This window comes from Oncorhynchus kisutch, linkage group LG29 (genome assembly GCF_002021735.2).
Source record: "Oncorhynchus kisutch isolate 150728-3 linkage group LG29, Okis_V2, whole genome shotgun sequence".
In the NCBI taxonomy this organism is placed as follows: Eukaryota; Metazoa; Chordata; class Actinopteri; order Salmoniformes; family Salmonidae; genus Oncorhynchus; species Oncorhynchus kisutch.
Window position 1 is genome coordinate 29049395 of NC_034202.2, and position 6000 is coordinate 29055394.

A 6000-nucleotide genomic window follows, 5' to 3' on the forward strand; every position below is an offset into this window, starting at 1 on the left:
AGGTTAAAACATTTTTTATATGTGAAATTCATTCATTCAGGTCATGTGATGTGAAATATACGGTAGACACAGGTATAGAGAGCAATAGTACTGGAGTCTTTTTGTAGGCATTTCCGACATGGCTCGTTGGCCAAAGCCTTTGGGGAAATAAATGTCTTGGGGGGGGGGGGGGGGGGTTGGATACATGCAGAAAATAAGGTCTGTGGTAAACACAGGCTTAGGAGATCTTATACGTTTTGTTCTATGAGAATATCTTTATCAGCTAAACGTCACTTTCTGGTGTCAAGTCGGAGGGCCTTTTGTCCGGATCTCTGGCAGTCTCTGTGGGGGTGCCACAGGGTTAAATTCTCAGGCCGACTCTCTTCTCTGTATACATCAATGATGCCGCTCTTGCTGCTGGTGATTCTCTGATCCACCTCTACGCAGACCACACCATTCTGTATACTTCTGGCCCTTCTTTGCACACTGTGTTTACTAACCTCCAGACAAGCTTCAATGCCATAGAACTCTCCTTCCGTGGCCTCCAACTGCTCTTAAATGCAAGTAAAACTAAATGCATGCTCTTCAACCGATCCCTGCCCGCACCTGCCCGCCCGTCCAGCATCACTACTTTGGACGGTTCTGACTTAGAATATGTGGACAACTACAAATACCTAGGTGTCTGGTTAGACTGTAAACTCTCCTTCCAGAATCACAGTAAGCATCTCCAATCCAAAATTAAATCTAGAATCGGCTTCCTATTTCGCAACAAAGCATCCTTCACTCATGCTGCCAAACATACCCTCGTAAAACTGACTATCCTACCGATCCTCGACTTTGGAGATGTCATTTACAAAATAGCCTGGCTACAGGTCATCTACAAGTCTTTGCTAGGTAATGCCACGCCTTATCACAGCTCACTGGTCACCACAGCAGCACCCACCCAAAGCACATGCTCCAGCAGGTCTATTTCACTGGTCACCCCCAAAGCCAATTCCTCCTTTGGCCGCCTTTCCTTCCAGTTCTCTGCTGCCAATGACTGGAACGAACTGCAAAAATCACTGAAGCTGGAGACTCATATCTCCTCACTAACTTTAAGTACCAGCTGTCAGAGCAGCTCACAGATCACTGCACCTGTACATAGCCCATCTGTAAATAGCCCATCCAACTACCTCATCCCCATACTGTATTTATTTATTTTGCTCCTTTGCACCCCAGTATCTCTACTTGCACATTCATCTTCTGCACATCTATCACTCCAGTGTTTAATTGCTATATTGTAATTACTTTGCCACTATGGCCAATTTTATTGCCTTACCATCCTTATCTTACCTCATTTGCACACACTGTATATAGACCTTTTCTACTGTATTACTGACTGTATGTTTGTTTATTCCATGTGTAACTCTGTGTCGAACTGCTTTGCTTTATCTTGGCCAGGTCTCAGTTGTAAATGAGAACCTACCTGGTTAATAAAGGTGAAATAAATCAATAAAAAAACTTGGTGAATTTGGAAGAATTGATGTAATCAAACGACGCACGTAAAGCACATAAAGGCTTCATAATTCATGAAGGTCATGTTAACTGACCGCTATTATCTCATAGAACAAAACATAGAAGATCACATAAGCCTGTGTTAAATGCCAAAAATAAGGTCAGAGGTTATCACAAAACCCCATTCTTTCCCCGTTCATTTTCCCCATAGGAATGACTGAACAAACTAGAGGTAACTAATTTCCCCATTTATTTTCCACATAGGAATGGCTGAATGGCTGAATGAACTAGAGGTAATTCATTTTTAGGACTACAAGCTTTTAGGACTACAAGCTGGCAAGCTCTTTGATACCATAGACAGTTTGAGTACAAAATTCTGTATGGATCTACCTCTACATGAGATGCAAATATCCATTAAAGCTGCTTCCTTCATTATCTCAAGTACTTTTGTCAAAACCATAAAGGAAAATGGTGCTAGTACAAAAAATATTTGGTGGTTAGAATCAGTAATAGGAGTGACGGTATAGACACTATTCAAACGGTTTCTTTGGACAGCTCAGTAATTGGCAGTTAACAAGAAGGAACCATGTCATTATGTAGCCTAGCTAGTTTGTTAGATGTTTGACCCTGAAATGAATGCCTGTGTCAGCTAGCTAGCGATGGAGAAAGGATGCAGCGTATTACGACGCTGTTCGAACCAGTGAGCAGCAGAGCAGTGTGTTAGTCTAGCTGTAGAAGGACTGTAATTGCCGATCCTTTCTGTTGACTGGAAGGCAGGGCAATTGCCATGGCGACAGGATGAATACTTTGATCAGCAAAAGCTCAACTTATTCCTGTCTGAAGCAAAGTAGTAAATGATCATGTACTTGATTGAAGGCATTACTTTTGATATGTCTGACATTCAGTATTAATACCAAAGCCCACATGGACAGTTGACACCACACCTCACTCTGAATGGTAATGGCACTCACAGCGTTATCTAGATTAAGACCCAGTATTCATCAGTAGGTACTGGGCTCTCTTTGTTTATTTAAATAGAAGTAACCAGAGGAAGCCATGTGGACATACAGATGCAATTGGTGAATCTAGGAAGCTTTGTTTTCCTCCTATTAACTGCAGAGTATTGTCTATATTAAGTGCTCTATGTCTTTTTGTATTAGGTACATCATCTAGAGAGAGCATCAAATGCTGTCCATGAACAATTCAAAGATGTATTAATTTGGCTATAATTTGTTCATGAAAGATGAACAAATCTGGTGGTCCAATATGGTGCGTCAGCTTGCCTGCCTGTCATCCTTCTGTGTCGCCGTCTGTCTGGCTGCGACTGTTCGTCTGATTTGTCTCTCAATGTTTTCATTCCTCTAGAATACCTCCCTGTTATGCTATTAACGTACTGCTGGGAAAGAAAACTCATTCTGTTACCAGGAAACCTTGATGTAAAGGCCTGAAATGTGTATTTATATCTGGCTGGCCTTAGGACAGGCATGCCTAAATACTAACTAAATCTGGATCTTAAAGGCATGCAGATTAGATTCATGTGTGCAGCACAGCCATGCATAATTCTGCCTGGAAAATGCAGATGCACAAAGATAATATTTTCCTAGTCACTTGAATAATGGAACACTTGTCACTTTAATAATGTTTACATACTGTTTTAACCACTTCATATGTGCAGTACCAGTCAAAAGTTTGGACAAACTGACTCATTCAAGGGTTTTTTCTTTATTTTCACTATTTTCACTAAGACATCAAAACTATGAAATAACGAATATGGAATCATGAAGTAACCCCAAAAAAGTTTTAAACAAATAAAAATATATTTTACATTTGAGAATCTTCAAAGTAGCCACCCTTTGCCTTGACGGCTTTGCACACTTTTGGCATTGTAACGGTCTGAGTGTAGTGGGTGAGGAGTCAGGCGCAGGAAGCAGAGAGTTCAGGGGAGTGCTATTTTAATGCACTGAGAAAACGCTGAACATAAGCCAACCCTCACAAAAACACAGGGCGTACTGAACAAACAAATGCCCCAAACAGGGGACTTAAACTGTCCAGGGAAAACCCACAAAATGGGAAAACACAAAACCCATAGACGTGCACACAAGTACACCAAACAGACGATCACAATAATTAAAGCCTTACTACCTAACTCAAAACAGGTGCATACAATCAACACATAAGGAGGGGGAGGAAATATTCAGTAGCAGCTAGTAGGCCGGCGACAACGACCGCCGAGCGCCACCCGAACGGGAAGGGGAGTGTCCTTCGGTCGGAGTCGTGACAGGCATTCTCTCAACCAGCTCCATGAGGTAGTCACCTGGAATGCATTTCAATTAACAGGTGTGCCTTGTTAAAAGTGAATTTGTGGATTTTTTTTCCTTCTTAATGCATTTGAGTTAATCAGTTGTGTTGTGACAAGGTAGGGGTGGTATACAGAAGATAGCCCTATTTGGTAAAGACATGAAGGTCAGTCGATCCAGAAAATGTCAAGAACTTTGAACGTTTCTTCAAGTGCAGTTTGAAAAACAATCATGCGCCTTCATGAAACTGGCTCTCATTAGGACCCACACAGGAAAGGAAGACCCAGAGTTACCTCTGCTGCAGATGACAAGTTCATTAGAGCTACCAGCCTCAGAAATTAACTGCACCTCAGATTGCAGTCAAAATAAATGCTTCACAGAGTTCAAGTAACAGACACAACTCAACATCAACTGTTCAGAGGAGACTGCGTGAATCAGACCTTCATGGTGAAATTGCTGCAAAGAAACCACTACTAAAGGACACCAATGAGAAGATGAGACTTGCATGGGCCAAGAAACACGAGCAATGGACATTAGACCGTTGGAAATGTGTCCTTTAGTCTAATTCCAAATTTGAGATTTTTGGTTTCAACCGTCGTGTCTTTGTGAGACGCAGAGTAGATGAATGGATGATCTCAGCATGTGTGGTTCCCACCGTGAAGTGCGGAGTAAGGGCAATTTGACCAAGAAGGAGTGATGGAGAGCTGCATCAGACGACCTGGCCTCCACAATCACGCGAGCTCAACCCAATTGAGATGTTTTGGATGAATTGGACCACAGAGTGAAGGAAAAGCAGCCAACAAGTGCTCAGCAAATGTGTGAACCCCTTCAAGACTGTTGGAAAATAATTCATCATGAAGCTGGTTGAGAGAATACCAAGAGTGTGTAAATCTGTTTTCAAAGCAAAGGGTGGCTACTTTGAAGAATATAAAATATATTTATATTTGTTTAACACTTTTTTGGTTACTACATCTTCACTGTTATTCTACAATGTAGAAAATAGAAAAAATAAAGAAAACCCCTTGAATGGGTAGGTATGTCAAAACTAATATATACACACATACACATACAGTTGAGGTCGGAAGTTTACATACACTTAGGTTGGAGTCATTAAAACTTTTTTTTTTTTTAAACCACTCCACAAATTGCTTGTTAACAAACTAATAGTATGGCAAGTTGGTTAGGACATCTACTTTGTGCATGACACAAGTCATTTTTTCCAACAATTGTTTACAGACAGATTATTTCACTTATAATTCATTGTATCACAATTCTAGTGGGTCAGACGTTTACATACACTAAGTTGACTGTGCCTTTAAACAGCTTGGAAAATTTCAGAAAATAATGTTATGGCTTTAGAAGTTTCTGATAGGCTATCTGACATAATTTGAGTCAATTAGAGTGGATAGCAATACAATAGCACGCTAGTATAAACACCATGAGACAACGCAGCCATCATACCGCTCAGGAAGGAGATGCGTTCTGTCTCCTAGAGATGAACGTACTTTGGTGCAAAAAGTGCAAATCAATCAAAGAACTACAGCAAAGGACCTTGTGAAGATGCTGGAGGGAACAGGTACAAAAGTATCTATATCCACAGTAAAACGAGTCCTATATCGACATAACCTGAAAGGCAGCTCAGCAAGGAAGAAGCCACTGCTCCAAAACCACCATAAAAAAAGCCAGACTATGGTTTGCAACTGCACATGGGGACAAAGATCATACTTTTTTGAGAAATGTCCTCTGGTCTGATGAAACAAAAATAGAACTGTTTGGCCATAATGTCCATTGTTATGTTTGGATGAAAAGGGTGAGGCTTGCAAGCCGAAGTACACCATCCTAACCGTGAAGCACGGGGGTGGCAGCATCATGTTGTGGGGTGGCAGCATCATGTTGTGGGGGTGCTTTGCTGCAGGAGGGACTGGTGCACTTCACAAAATAGATGGCATCGTGAGGCAGGAAAATTCTCAAGACATCAGTCAGGAAGTTAAACCTTGGTCGCAAATGAGTCTTCCAAATGGACAATGGCCCCAAGCATACTTCCAAAGTTGTGGCAAAATGGCTTAAGGACAACAAAGTCAAGGTATTGGAGTGGCCATCACAAAGCCCTGACCTCAATCCTATAGAAAATGTGTGAGCAGAACTGAAAAAGTGTGTGCAAGCAAGGAGGCCTACAAACCTGACTCATTTACACCAGCTCTGTCAGGAGAAATGGGCCAAAAAGCTTCCC